The following is a 15,472-nucleotide window of genomic DNA, read 5'->3' on the forward strand; positions in this document are numbered from 1 at the left end:
CTCTGGTAGAGGCCAGATGGACCTCCCTGTGGCCAGGGACCATCAGCAGCTGCTTATTAGCTGATCAAAGTGACCTTCGGGGAACATATGGGGAGAGGCAATCCCAAAGGTATGCTGGACCCAGTCTGCATAGGGCTTTATAGGTCAACACCAAAACCTTGAACTGAACCCAGTACTCAACTGGTAACCAGTGCAGTTGATGGAGGATGGGTGTTATATGTGCCATGATTAGAGCTCTGGCAACCACTCGTGCAGCTGCATTCTGAACCAGCTGCAGTTTCTGGCTCAAGCCCAAGGGAAGCCCTGCGTAGAGTGAGTTACAGTAGTCTAATCTGGAGGTGACCATTGTCTGGCTCACTGTTGTAAGGTCATGGGTCGACAAGTAAGGGACAAGTTGCCGAGCCTGTCTTAGGTAGAAAAATGAGGATTGAACAACCGCTGTGACCTGTGCCTCCATAGACAGGGAAGCATCCTGGACCACCCCCAGGCTCCTAACTCTCAACACCGGCGTAAGCGGCGCTCCATCAAGAGCACCCATGGACCCTAGAGCCACATGCAGGACCTCCGTCTTCATGGGATTCAATCTCAGCCGACTCTGCTTCAACCATCCAGTCACAGCTTCAAAGGCACATTCCAGGACATCTGGGGCAGAGTCAGGCCGGCCGTCCATCATTAGATATAATTGGTTGTCATCTGCATATTGATGGCACCCATGTCTGAAACTCCGTACCAGCTGGGCGAGGGGGCACATATATATGTTAAATAGCAAGGGGGAGAGTATTGCCCCTTGAGGGACACCACACACCAGTGGATGGCGGGATGACAACTTCTCCCCCAGTGCCACCCTCTGTCCCTGACCATGGAGAAAAGAGAAAAACCATTGCAAGGCCATCCCTCGTATCCCCACATCGGCAAGGCGGTGGATGAACAGGTCATGATCGACCATGTTGAATGTTGCTGATAGATCTGACAATATTAGCAGTGCCGACCCTCCTTGATCCAGCTTATTATATTGCTGTTATAATTGCAGAAACATGTCCCTCCACATACCCTGTGACTTCAACTAGAGGGATTTGTATGAAGAATCTTTTGAGTAGAGTTTTCCCAGTATATGGGGAGGTGCATGGGGAGCCCAGCCCAAACCCCTAGACCTAGAAATCTGAAATTTGAGGAGAATGTTACTTTTATGATGTAGGGGCTCACTAAGAATGGATTTTAAGAAATTTGCCCCCTAAGGGAGTTAAAAGGGATAAAATGCGTTTTCCCATAGGGATACAGCTTCCCTGTGTGGCTGGTAGGCTGCTCATCCCCCTCCCCCCGCCAACTGCCAACTCAGCCACTCTGCCCTGAGGTCATTTGCATATGTGGCCTTGATTGGTCATCACCCCAACATTCTAAACAGTATGCAGGACACATGCAGTACTCAGGACACATTCAATTATTCCCAGTCATTGTACATGTCCTGAGATAAAAATACATATCCCCTCTAGGGTTGCCAATCTCCCTGTGGGGCCTGGCTTTCCTGTGTGGCTGGCAGGCTGATGGGTTAGCTGTGGAACTGTGTTCTGAGGTAAAAATTAGGTCAAGGAAACTGCAGACAGTTGAAGAAAGACAATACAAGAATCCTGAAAAGGGATTTTATATAAAAGTCAGTACGGCAACTGAGTTTTTAAATGTTCATGGGGAGATAGTGTACAACCTTTCTAGGGGCCATTTCAATGCGAACCTCTCACATGAACCTGCTGAAGTGCCCACCCCATTATCCCTTCCTCAGTCCAACTCCACCACACACCTCTTGCAGCCATCATCTCTTACTGCCCCCAAGAAGCCTCCTGGCAGACAGTGTGCAAGATATACCAATGCTAAAAGGAGGAAGCAACTTAGAGATGCGGCAAAGAAATATGCACATCATACCCCTGTGGTGCACAAAGCAGCAGTGGCCAAGTACCAGCAAGTCTCACGTCCAAGGGAAAGGTGACCATTCCTGCAGGCCTGAACACTGTAGTGATGACCCTAGCAGATGTAACAGCCACAATATACACTGATATCATCACTATCACAGAGAAGTCCATGGACAGGCTGTGAAAGTGTGCCATTCTAACCCCCAAGAACAACAAGGCTGCCATCATTAATGAAACACAACTTAGCTCCCTCGAAGGGGCAGAAATGGAGTACAGACCTGTGGACTCAGTGGCGCAAATGGAGGATGCGGTCCACTACCCTGTGGTGTTCTTCAACATGTTCAACCCTCCTGGCTTCCCAGCCCACAAGTTTCTCCTCAAAGTGGCGGCTCCAAAGTGGGGGGAAACCACCAATGAGGTCTACAAAGAGGTTCTTCAGTAGAAAAAAAAGGTTGTACGCATTTTTCACTTTATTTATTGCACTACACTCTTTCCTTTTAAAATTCTCTTCAATAAATGTTACATTTTGAAATTCACTTCATCAGTTTTAGGCATCAACATGCTCCGTTTTATTCAAACACTTTTGTGAAGCGTGGGTACTATGCTATTATACTACAAAACCAACTAACCTCCCCAAACTAAAAAATGTTACATACCCATAAGTATTATAATGGGATTTAAAGTTGTTAAATAACGTAGCGGAGCACGGACATCAAGCTAGTCTCTCTCTCTATATATATATAAAGACAAGTGACCTGACTGACTCATCAACACCCAGCCCAAACCCCTGGACCTAGAAACATGAAATTTGGAGATAACATTCCTTTTATGATGTAAACAACCACTAATAATAGATTTTAAGAAATTTGCTCCCTAAGGGGGTAAAAAGGGGTAAAATGTGTTTTCCCAAAGGACTGGGAAAACCAAAGTATGGGCAATAAGAAAGAAGAGCTTGAGCTTCTATTGCAAACAGAGGGCTACGATATAGTAGGAATTACTGAGACTTGGTGGGATGATTCCCATGACTGGAATGTGCTAGTGGATGGGTATGAGTTGTTCAAGAAAAACCGGAAAGGTAGAAGAGGAGGTGGAGTGGCATTGTATGTGAGGAGAGGGCTTGATTGTCAAGAAGTTATGGAGAATGGGGCGGACAGCCCAGTGGAAAGTATATGGGTAGAAATAAGGTGAGGAAGGACAAAGGGTATTATTGTTGGAGTCTGCTACAGACCACCTGACCAGCGAGAAGAAACAGATGCTGCCCTCTTTGAACAGATTGGTAGAGTATCCAGACATCAGAACCTTGTAATTATGGGTGACTTCAACTTCCCCGATGTGTGCTGGGAGACAGGCTCAGCAAAGCGTCATGAATCACGCAATTTCCTGACCTGCCTGGCCGATAACTTCCTTTTTCAAAAGGTGGAGGAAGCTACAAGGGGTTCAGCCATACTAGACTTGATATTAACCAACAGGGAAGAATTGGTAGATGAGATGAAGGTGGCAGGGACCTTAGGGGGAAGTGATCATGTCCTCCTTGAATTCCAGTTGCTGTGGGGAGCCAAGGAAGTTCATAGCCAGGGTTAGATTTTCGTAGGGCCAACTTCGATGAACTCAGAGGCTTGATGAGAGTCATTCTGTGGGGGAGTGTGCTGGAAGAGAAAGGAGCGAGTGAAGGGTGGGCCCTTCTCAAACACGAGCTTTTGCAAGCTCAAGCCCTCACTATCCCAGCAAGACAGAAACATGGTAAGGGGTCCAAGAAACCAATGTGGATGTACGGAGAGCTCCAGAATAAGCTAAGGGAGAAAAAGGAAATGTTCAGGAAATGGAGAGAAGGACAGACCTCTAAAGAGGAGTATATGAGGGTTACTAGGTACTGCAGATCAGCCATCAGAGAGGCCAAAGCTCAGTACGAGCTGGGTCTGGCCAGGAGGGCTCGCTACAATAAGAACAACTTCTACAGATACGTGAGAAGCAAACACAAGGTAAAAAAGGCAATTGGACCGCTGTTGGGAGTAGATGGAGAAACTCTGATGCAGGACACAGAAAAAGTAGACAGGCTTAATGACTTTTTTGCATCTCTTTTCTCCCTGAAGAACTCAGGCACATCTAGAGATAGTAGAAAATGTGGCAGGACACCTGAGTGGCTAATTGACATTGACAGAGAGGTTGTGGAGAGGCATCTGGCTGCACTGGATGAATACAAATCCCCTGGGCCGGATGGGGTGCACCCAAGAGTGCTGAAAGAACTTTCCAGAGAACTTGCAGAACCCCTGTCCATCATCTTCAAGGCCTCCTGGAGGACTGGGGATGTACCACAAGATTGGAGAAGAGCGAATGTTATCCCAATCTTTAAGAAAGGGAAGAAGGATGACCCGGGAAACTACAGGCCAGTCAGTCTGACTTCTGTTGCTGGGAAGATATTAGAACAGATTTTAAAGGGATCAATTGGTAAGCATCTGAAGGACCGCTCAGTGATCCGGGGAAGTCAGCATGGTTTTGTTCCTAACAGATCTTGCCAGACCAACCTGGTTTCCTTCTTTGATCGAGTGACCAGCTTACTGGATCGGGGGAACTGTGTTGACGTGATTTATCTGGATTTCAGTAAAGCTTTTGATAAGGTCCCCCATGACATTCTGATGGGCAAACTGGAAGACTGTGGAGTGGACTATAGGACAGTTCGGTGGATGGGGAACTGGTTGGAGGACCGCACTCAAAGAATGGTGGTCAACGGCGTTTCATCAGATTGGAGGGAGGTGTCCAGTGGGGTGCCGCAGGGCTCGCTTTTGGGCCCGGTACTTTTCAATATTTTTATCAATGATCTGGATGAAGGAGTGGAAGGGCTGCTCATTAAATTTGCTGATGATACCAAATTGGGAGCGGTAGCAAACATCCAAGAAGATAGAATTAAAATTCAACAAGACCTGAATACTCTGGAGAAGTGGGCAGCTGTGAATAGGATGCAATTCAACAAAGACAGGTGCACAGTATTACATCCGGGCCACAAAAATGGGAAGCACAAATCGTGGATGGGGGATACACTTCTGGGCAGTAGTATATGTGAAGGGGATCTTGGGGTAAGAGTGGACTGTAAACTAAATATGAGCAGTCAGTGTGATGTGGTGGCAAAAAAGGCTAATTCAATCCTGGGTTGTATCAAAGGGGCCATAGCGTCAAAATCGCAGGAGGTCATAGCCCCTCTCTATACTGCCTTGGTCAGGCCACACCTGGAGTATTGTGTGCAGTTCTGGAGGCCTCACTTCAAAAAGGATGTGGACAAAATCGAGAGGGTGCAGAGGAGAGCGACAAGAATGATCAGGGGTCTGGAGACTGAGCCCTACGAGGAAATGCTGAGGGCCTTGGGAATGTTTAGTTTGGAGAGGAGGAGGTTGAGGGGGGACATGATTGCTCTCTTTAAATATTTGAAAGGCTGTCATTTAGAGGAGGGCAAGGAGCTGTTCCAGTTGGTAGCAGAGGGTAGGACCCGAAGCAATGGGCTTAAATTACATGCACAAAGGTACCGGCTGGATATTAGGGAAAACTTTTTCACGGCCAGAGTAGTTCAAAAGTGGAATCAGCTGCCTAGGGAGGTGGTGAGCTCCCCCTCACTGGCAGTTTTCAAGAAGAGGCTGGATGAATACTTGTCAGAGATGCTTTAGGCTGATCCTGCACTGGGCAGGGGGTTGGACTAGATGGTCTGTATGGCCCCTTCCAACTCTATGATTCTATGAAAGGGATACAGCTTCCCTCTGTGGCTGGCAGGCTGATGCCTGCTTTCGCCCCCATCCACTGCCAGCTTGGCCACTCTTCCCTGACTTGTCCAGCCTTTTTAGGTCATTTTCATATGCAGGCTGATTGGGGCTCACAACATTCCACACTTCACCCTCCCCAGAGACAGTTGCTATTATACTACAAAACCAACAACAACAAAACCCCACAAAGCGAAAATGTTACCTACCTATAAGTATTATCATTGGATTTAAAGTAGTTAAAAACTGTAATGAAGCACGAGTATCAAGCTAGTTGTATCATAAAACTACTATTTTCAAGGGAAGATGGTAGAGTCCTGAGGTGATAGAATGGACTATACCACAAGCCAACTTAAACAGAGTCTTCAGAAAGTTCCCTTGAACGTGGTTTTGTTTGCTCCGACTTTATCATCTCTGGTACTTCTGTTCACACTGTGTTTTACTTGCTATCTCTAGCCCAGTAATTTACAAAGGAAAACACCCTTGTTGACTCTGACCTGGTCTTATTTATTGTGATTGCTATGGTTTGCTATTTTTAAACAGCTGTTGGAAACACCTGCATTTATCTCACCCACTTTACTGTTGCATCCCAGTTGAAAGAGGATTAGCATAGGTCAGTTCTGTGTCAGGGAGCTGATGGGGAGCAATTCTGTTGAACTCAGAGCCACATTAGCTGGTCCCAAGTCGATAGCAAGAGAGGAATTTGGCAGCTTTAGAATTCAGTGAGCAGAATGAATGTGGTAGATTGTGGAAAGGGAGCGACATTGCCACTGAACAAAAAACTGCAGAGGGGCTTTCCTTCTTTCTTCTGTTTATTGCTCAGCTGAAGAAAAGCATCCTGAATGCTGCTCCATAAAGGGATTTGCAGCTGCTAAAATTCTTCAGAATCTTCCTTGAATTACTTTTAGAGCCCTAAAGAAGTATTAGCCCCTCCCCAAATGACACCAATATACAAATGAATACATGAGATTTGGCACAAAGTTCAGAGTCTGCTGTACATACAGTATTAAACTTGAATATAATTTTAATAGGCCTATGCCAAGGGCCATATGCATATTTTGCATAGGAATTGTTCATTTACTCCTACCTTTCTTTCTTCCATTTGCTGCTTCTTTGCAGCCATCATTTTCCTTCCTAGCCTTCACTGACCACAGCCTTCTTAGCCCGTATACCCTTATCTGACCTGCCAAAGCCGCTTACAGGATTTGGTTTATAGCACCCATGAAGCAAGGGTAAAGCTGTGGATAGAAAGTACATTCATGGGACATATGAATTCTAGGCAGAATTTAATCCCTCATATTAAAGAAAGGGGGGGGATTCTAGTGTAAAATGGTTGATGGCCAATTTACAGCCATTAGTCTTTGTGTAACAAAAAGCACCTTCTGGACACCAACTCACTCGTAACACTCTAGCTTGGATCAATCCTACTATAGCAACTGGAACATTTAGAGATCTCCGGAACATCAGCTCTTCTATTAATCACATCATTAATCTTTGTTTTACCACTGACAGTTCCCCCACAGCCCAGAACACTGAAAAGTTGCAAAATGCCATCTCCGTATGTTCCTTGATTAGTATTTATGGTCCTAAAAATTACAGACCCAGAGGTTAATTGCAACGAGGAGTGGCAATATGCCCTGTAACTATCATTACAATCTAATTAATATAACATAATTAAAGAAGTTAGAGAGTTGATGAAATTGATTTTTTTTCTTTTTCATTTGGATACCTAACCTGCCCTGAAATCTCAGGATGATAACCGATTTTGAGAATAAGTACAATTAAAGAGAGTATGGAACATGATGGAAAGAGTTGCCGGGGTGTCCAGTGGTAAGGAAGGGTGTCAGGCTATGGATGACAGGATATGGCAGACAGATCCCTGTACCATTGCAGCAAGAAGTCCAGGCTCTTGGTTAAACGGTTTTATTCAGAAATCAAATCATTTCCATATACATGTCCATAGAATTACTCAGAAGCAAGGTAAGCATCTAAGCAGTAAAAGCAAGAATTGACAGGAATGGAAATCTGTGGAAAAACCCTTCCTCTTAACACATACATATGTTTGCTCCTTCCCCCTCCCAACAATAAACATGATTTTGGTGGGCACTTTATGTGAGAACATCTCACATATTTGTACTATCCGGTAGAGTCACTGAGAAAGCAAAAGATCAAAGTCGAGACATAGCAATGCCTGGGAGTGAGTAATCTACAAGGTCATGAACACTGAAAGTTTCTACAGTCTGTTAGATAAGCACCTGCACGAAGTCTGTGAAAGAAACAGTTATGGCATTGACAATATGACATTAAGTTACAGTATGAAACATTGGTTCAGTGTTAACATTGGCATGGATGGTGCTCAGACATGACATTCTGACTCCCTAAAGATGGTCCCTCCCTTCAAGGGCCAGGTTTGTCAGGATAATGTTTATGGAAGTTTGGCACTACTCTAGGTGCATTCATATGGGAATGTTGTACCCACTCTCTGTAAGATTCATCAAAGTCTTTCCACGTGACTAAGTAAAAAAGCTTGTTGTAGAATCCAGGATTTCTCCTATTTCATAATGAATATATCCATCCACCAGCATTGGGTGTGGGGGGCCCCATTCTGGATGCCACTGGTCAGGGGGAGGAGCTTTTTTCAGAAGACTGAAGTGGAATATGGGGTGGATTTGTTTTAAATTCTTTGGTAGTTCAATTTCTACAGTTACTTCATTGATTAATTTCTTTACAGGAAAAGGCCCTAAAAATCTCCACCCTAGTTTTTTTACTAGGTTGCTCCCCCTTAATATTTTTGGTAGAAATGTATACAGTCTCCTGGTTGTAGTTTCCATTATTCAGAACGTTTTCGGTCAGCAATTTTTTTAATACTCTTCCTTTGCTTTGTCCAAAGTCTTTTGGATGATTCCCCATTGGGAAGTTAAATTAGTCCACCATTCTTCTAGATCTCCTGGTCGTTGGGATTCGGCGGTTGCAGCAAAAGGCAAGGCGTTTCCCTCATATCCATGTACTATTTTAAAAGGAGTGGCTCCTGTAGAGCTGTGTATTGAGTTGTTATATGCATATTCGGTAAAATCGAGAAAATCAGTCCAATCATCCTGCTGATAGATAATGTAGCATCTTAGGAACTGTTCCAGCACTTGATTTGTGCGTTCTGATTGTCCATCACTCTTAGGATGGTAGGCGGAGCTAATTTCTTGTTCAATTCCAGCAATTTTGAGAAACTCCTGCCAGAAGTTGGCAACAAACTGTGGACCTTGGTTGGATATTAACTTATTAGGAAAGGAGTGCAGTTTGACCACGTGTTTTATGAACAAGCTGGCTAGTTTCTTGGCTGTAAGAATTGTAGTACAGGGAATAAAATGAGCCTGTTTTGAAAACAGATCCACCACCACTAAAATGACTGTGTGTCCTTTTGAGGGGGGCAGGTCAGTGATGAAGTCCATTGAAATTACGGCCCACCGTCTAGGAGGGGTTTCTAAGGGTTGCAAGAGTCCAGGGGATTTTCCCTTCCTAGATTTTTCCATTATACACACTGGGCAGGAGGATACATATTGAGAAACATTTTTTCTCATTGCTGGCCACCAAAACTGTATTTGTACTAAGTGTAGGGTTTTAAGGTACCCAAAATGTCCAGCTGTCTTGGCATCATGACATTGTTGTAAGATTTCTTTCCTTAAACTGGTTGGGACGTATAATCTGCCCCTTCTGTACCAGTGCCCATCTCTCTCCTGTTTCAGTTCAGCTTTGGGCACACTTTCCCCCTCAGCTTTTATTCTCTCTCCCCGTTCTGAGAGATCAGGTTTTGTGTTGCTTTGTGCTTTTGCAGCTTGACTGCGTGTCATCACCGCTCCTCCCAACTGAGCTGGTGAGAAAACTATCAATTATCTCCTCCTTCTCGCTGTCATGTTGGGGCACGTGTGAAAGTGCGTCCGCTAGAAAATTTGATTGGCCAGGGAGGTACTTCAACATGAAGTTGAATTTGGAAAAGAATTCCACCCACCTTAACTGTTTGGCGTTCAGTCTATGGGGAGTGTGTAACGCTTCTAAGTTTTTGTGATCAGTCCATACTTCAAAAGGAATTGTAGCTCCTTCTAACCAATGCCACCAGGTAGTAAGTGCAAATTTTACTACAAAAGATTCTTTTCCCCATACGCTCCAATTGCATTCAGTTTCAGAGAATTTTTTGGAAATACATGCACAGGGATACAATTTCCCCTCTTTACTTGGTTGTAGGAGGACCCCCCCCCACACACACACATGTCAGTGTCACTAGCATCAACTTGGACCACAAATTTCCGGGTCTCGTCTTGGTGTTGTAGAACCTGTTCTGACACAAACAGTTTTTTCAGCTTTTCAAAAGCTTCCTGACATTCTTTGATCCAAATAAATTTAGCACTAGGTGTTTTTTTTTGCGTTCCCCTCCCCTTGGTTTTTATCAAGTCTGTGAGGGGGAAAGCGATTTGAGCAAAGTTCTTTTTGAAGGGTCTATAAAAGTTAGTAAACCCTAGAAACAATTGCAATTGCCTTCTTGTTTTGGGTGGTTCCCACCCCATTACAGCTTGGATTTTTGCCGGGTCCATTTTAAGTCCTTGATGTGAGACCCGGTACCCCAAGAAATCCAGTTCCTCCTTGTGGAACTCACATTTAGACAATTTTACTGGCAGCTTGTGCTTCTTTAAAGCGGTCAGCGCCTTTCTGACCAGTTCTACATATGATTCTTTATCAGCAAAATAAATCAGCATGTCCTCTAGGTAAACAACCACACCTTTGTACAGATGTTCATGCAGCACTTCATTAATTAAATTCATGAACACACCTGGTGCCCCCTGTAGGCTGAAAGGCATTACAAGATATTCAAATTGCCCTAAGGGGGTATTGAAGGCAGTTTTCCATTCATCCCCCTCCCTTATTCTGATCCAGAAGTAAGTGTCTTTCAAAGGTGGAATGGATCTCCCTATTTCTGTGACTATTGGAAATTGTGCAGTCGGGAGAACCACTTGAGCCATAAAGTGTTTAGGAGTTACTAAAACTGGCCTCCCCCTTTCTGAAGGCGTTGATCCCACCGCATTTATTGGTTCTTGGCCAATCTGTGGAGCTCTCCCTTGCTCCTCTGGCAGTGGTTGTAAAACCAGTCCCACTGGCAGGCTCATCATTTCGTTTATTACCTGGGTGGTTTGTCCCAACTCCTCTCACATCAATGCCACTTGGGTCTCGACGGTTTGGTACCTGTTTTCCGCCTCTCTTGGTTGCGGTGCTGAACAGCTAACAGGCGGAGCAGCGCAGCTGCAAGATCCATAGCCAGAGGTGATGTGGTGCCAGTGTCTTCACCTGGCCTTGGCAACATGGCCCGAGACCAGCCAGGAGCAGCTGGGGCTGGAGAAAGGAGTGGAGACCCAGGCACCGCCAGCAAGCCCCTGGCCGAGCTCAGTGGTGGCAGCTTCGGTGGAGGGACGGAGGATGCTGTCCACTGCCATGATGGGGCAGGTCCGAGTGGGGAGGAAGGGCAGGCTTGGGGCGGAGCTGGGAGAAGTGGCCCAGGAGGGAATGGAGACACCTGACAGGCCCGAGGACACCAGGGGCCAGCCCAGGGAGGAAGCAGGCTCTCCCATGGGTAGGAACACAAAGGCAGGGCAAGACACAGGATTAGGGAAGGTGGGAGATTGGCTGTAGTGGTGGAAGGGATGGAATAAAAGGGGAGCACCCTGTGACGCTGAGGAGGAGACAGCTGGCGTGACTGTAAGTCGAGAGAGAGAGTGAGAGGGCCAACAGTCACTGCACAGCAGGAGAGGAGAAGGTAGCTGGGTGAATTAACCCCCTTCCCTCTCCACATCTGAGGCGGAGGGAGCTCCCCGGCTGAGGGGCAGCATGGCGGAGGGTAGAGTCAGCATGGCAGGCAAAGCAGGCACTCACAGCACGTGAATACTGATTTCACAGGAGCTTCCTTTGTGTGACTGCATCTACAAGTGATTCCAGAGGGCAAAGAACCAATTCCGCTCTGTTTTTGCTACAAGAACAAGTACTGTAGGCTCCTTTAAATTGCCCATTTGCATTTCTTGAAGGTGTGAGAAAGTGGCCAGATCTGCATTTCAGTGTATAGATGTGGGGGAAACTGGGATACTTTTAGCAGTTGAAGAGGAGCTGGTATCAAACATATGATGTAGAGAAAATTGACTGTATGATCCAGTGCATGGAAAGTTGGAGGGGGAACATGTGAAATGAGGTTCACTTGAGCATCTCTAAGTACTTGGTAATGTGTAGAGAGACTCTAAGACTCAATGGCAGTAATTCAGAAGCTGTTACAGGTTCCAGGTAGCATCAGGAAAACACAGGACTTAGGATAGCTCTTAAAGAATGAAGATGACTGGTGCAACTGATAACTGCCAGAGCTTCAGCCCTCAAGTGACACTGAAGGGAATTTAAAGAGAAAACACTCTGTCCTGTTTTCTGTGGCCTTATTAGAAGGTCTGTTCCAATGGGAACAGACAGAATGATAACTCTCCTCTGATGGCAGCTGGGCTGATTCAGCCAAAGAGTGACAACTCTAAAATACGCAAGTGATCAAGCCCTGAACCACAGATGGGTTTCTTGGCAGCCCCATTGTCCTTTCTAAGAGATTGCAAGATTTCTCCACAAAGATTTTCTTGGATCAACGTTCCTGTCAGAGGAGTCTCTGCCAGTTGGGGCTGGGGACCAATTAGGTGAGACGATTTAAACTAGGACTTGGTTCAAATCAGACTGCCTGACCACTAGACCACACTGACTCCCTTTGTGGCCCAGCATCTTAGCTTCAACATTAGAACATAACCTATTTTCGGAGGGCTGTGCTGATGTTCCTCTATATCTGGTGAATGACTGGCCTTGCCTTATTGATCCTTGTTTCTGTGTATTGCACAAATTCATTTATAGTGTTATAACCCTGGCTGCCAAACACTGGCACTGAATGACCTGTATGTGCGGCTGAGAGCTAAGCTACAAGAGATGAATTACATGAGGACACGCATGTGAAGGGAGTCATAGTGTTAGTTAGGAAGCTGAGTTTTAAGAGATCAGAAGGCTTTATCAATTTCCCCTTTCTACAGAGCTAGCAAAGATAGCTCCTTATAGGGTTTGCTAATTTCCTCTTTGCCTCCTGAAGGCTCTATCAGTTTTACCTCCCCTTCTAGGAGACGAGGAGGATATAAACAATCCCTCTGAAGAGCGATCTTTGCTGGCTCTGTAGAGAGGGGAAATTGACAGAGCCTTCTCTTTTAAAATTCAGCTTCCCAGCTAACATTACAACTCCTATCATGAGAGCATCCTCGCGTAATTCATCTCTTGTAGTTTTGCTCTGAGACTTCCATTCAGATACCCAGCTAAACACTTGCTGATGGAAGAGCAACACATATCCCCCCTTCGCTCCTTTAGAGGAACAACTAGATAACTTATCTCACTATATAAACTTTCTTAACAAAATCATCCATCCTGTACATAGACTGCATTCTCTTGCAGTTTATAAGAATAAAAATTAGTCCTGTTGTTTTCACCAATGAAAGAATTCTCTAACTTCTACCATTAATCATTCCAGCTGCTCCCAAAACAGAACTCTCTCTTGCCTTCCTGTCACCTGCCTTAAACTCCCCCCAATAATTCAGACCCCCCCCCAGCAATAACTTATCACCGAAGCCAGGGAACATTATTATAAACCCAACGCATATTAGGAGACTGCAAATCCTTCCTGTTCTCCAGTACACTGAAATAATCCAATACCTCATCTTGAAAAGCAAAGCCAAACACTGAACATATTTAGATATAATATATCTATGAAATATATCTATGAAATATATTATATGCACAGACAGCAATAAATCAATTTGGAAGGGATTTAAAAAAAGATTCTCAGACAAATCTTCTGGCTCAGTACTTAGATCTCGGCCACTTTCATGGGAAGAGATGCTCACTACACTTTGCCGCCCTCAACAGTTTCTGCATCATCTGATGCACCACGTCACAGCTGTGACCACCTGAGAAACATAGTCCATGGGGTGCTTGAAAACTGAGTCACCCTGAGGAGTACTTTTCCCAGGGTGCAGTTGGGCATGGACCACGTGATGTGTTTCCTAGAGAGATGCCTTGGCTGCCATCTTGCTTGGCAGCTGGCTATACAAAAGGAAGTACAAATGAATGAGTTTAAAAACGGTGAAAGTTTAGGTTACCTCCTTTAGTTACTACATCTAGGTTAATGCAGGAGCAAGGTCTGAAGATGATACAGAAATGGTACTATACACCGGTTTAGTTATATTATATTTCAAAATCAGGGAGTAAAAATTGTTGGAGGAAATGTGGAGAATTGGGAACGTTCAGTCACGTGTGGTGGGACTGTCCTTTAGTAAAAAAGTTTTGGGATCAAATCGGTATGGAAATGTTGAGGATAGTAAGAAGAAGGGTAAGTATATCTAAAGCAATGGCACTTATTAATTTGTATGGAATAGGGCTAAGGTTAAGAGAGGAATCTCAGTGGATAAATTTGATGTTAGTAGCAGCAAGACAGGTTATAGCAAGGAATTGGAAAGAAGCTGAGGAATTGATGATTAATCACTGGAGGGGAAATAGGAATAATATAATAGTTTTAGAGTACCTTACGATGAAGATAGAATGAATGGGTTAAAGGTTAGGGAACAAGAGGAGAATTGGTTTAGAAGGATGGTGGGGTACTTAGAAACGTTTAAACAATTTGGGATGATTAGTCGGTTAATAGGAAATTGAGAGGTTAATTTAATTATAAGGCTAAGTGGAATGAGTTGTACAGGGAGTAATTGTGAATATGAAATAATATTGTATGGAATAATATTTATGTATCTACCGCCTGGAGGTACCTACACGGGTGATGTCGGTGACGGGTTGTTATATTCGGAATAAAACAATAAAGTATTTTATTAAAAAAAACAGTGAAAGTTAATGAAACCTTAAAAATATGAGAGGCTGCTGACCAAGAAACACACATCAAAATAGCTGGGTACACCTTTGTATCCAAATTATCCCCCCCTCCTTTCCTCCTGTTTTCTTTCTGATGGTTGTACAATATGAAGTGTCTACAGTTATATTGCTGTGCTTAAACTCCTTGATATTACCGGTGCACTCATTTTGCCACATATAAATATTTGCAATCTTTGAGGTTAGTAAAACACAAACATAAAAATCCCAAAGGAAAATGAAACCCATCTTAATTATGGATTTGCATCAGCCTCTTGTGGTACAGAAGGCAAAGCAAAAAGCACAGTATTAAGGGGAAGGGGAAGAAACAGTTTGGTGTTATTTCCTGTAGCATTACGCCTAGTATCATCAGGGTACTGTTAAAAAGAAATTGCTTATTTGCGTATATGTTCTGATGTTACTACTAAATTTGCAAAAAAGTCTTGTTTGATGTTCCTTTATTGCTATTCTTCATCTTCACAGTACCATTTCCAACTCTTTATTAGTGGACAACTGAATTTTAAAGAACTGCTTGAAATATATAGACACGTGCTTACCTATATCTTGCAAAAATATTGCTGCTCAATTGAAATCAATCAGAGAAGATTGAAATCAATAACCCCACTTGGGCAGAGGTAGCAATGTAGAGACACCAGAATGGAGAGTACATGGAGAGAGAAGATTTTTTTTAGATCCATGGGTCCCAAGACAGTGGAGGCACCCTGAACAGAACACAGAAGCAAACTGGCAACCAATGATTTTGTTTTAAAATAAGTGAGATGTATTTTCAATGGCTAGCCCCTGTTAATAACTGGGCTGCCATATTCTGAACCAGTTGAAATTTCTGGGTGGTCTTCAAGGAAAACCTCACACTGCAAA

The sequence above is a fragment of the Eublepharis macularius genome, chromosome 12 (genome assembly GCF_028583425.1).
Source record: "Eublepharis macularius isolate TG4126 chromosome 12, MPM_Emac_v1.0, whole genome shotgun sequence".
Classification (NCBI taxonomy): domain Eukaryota; kingdom Metazoa; phylum Chordata; class Lepidosauria; order Squamata; family Eublepharidae; genus Eublepharis; species Eublepharis macularius.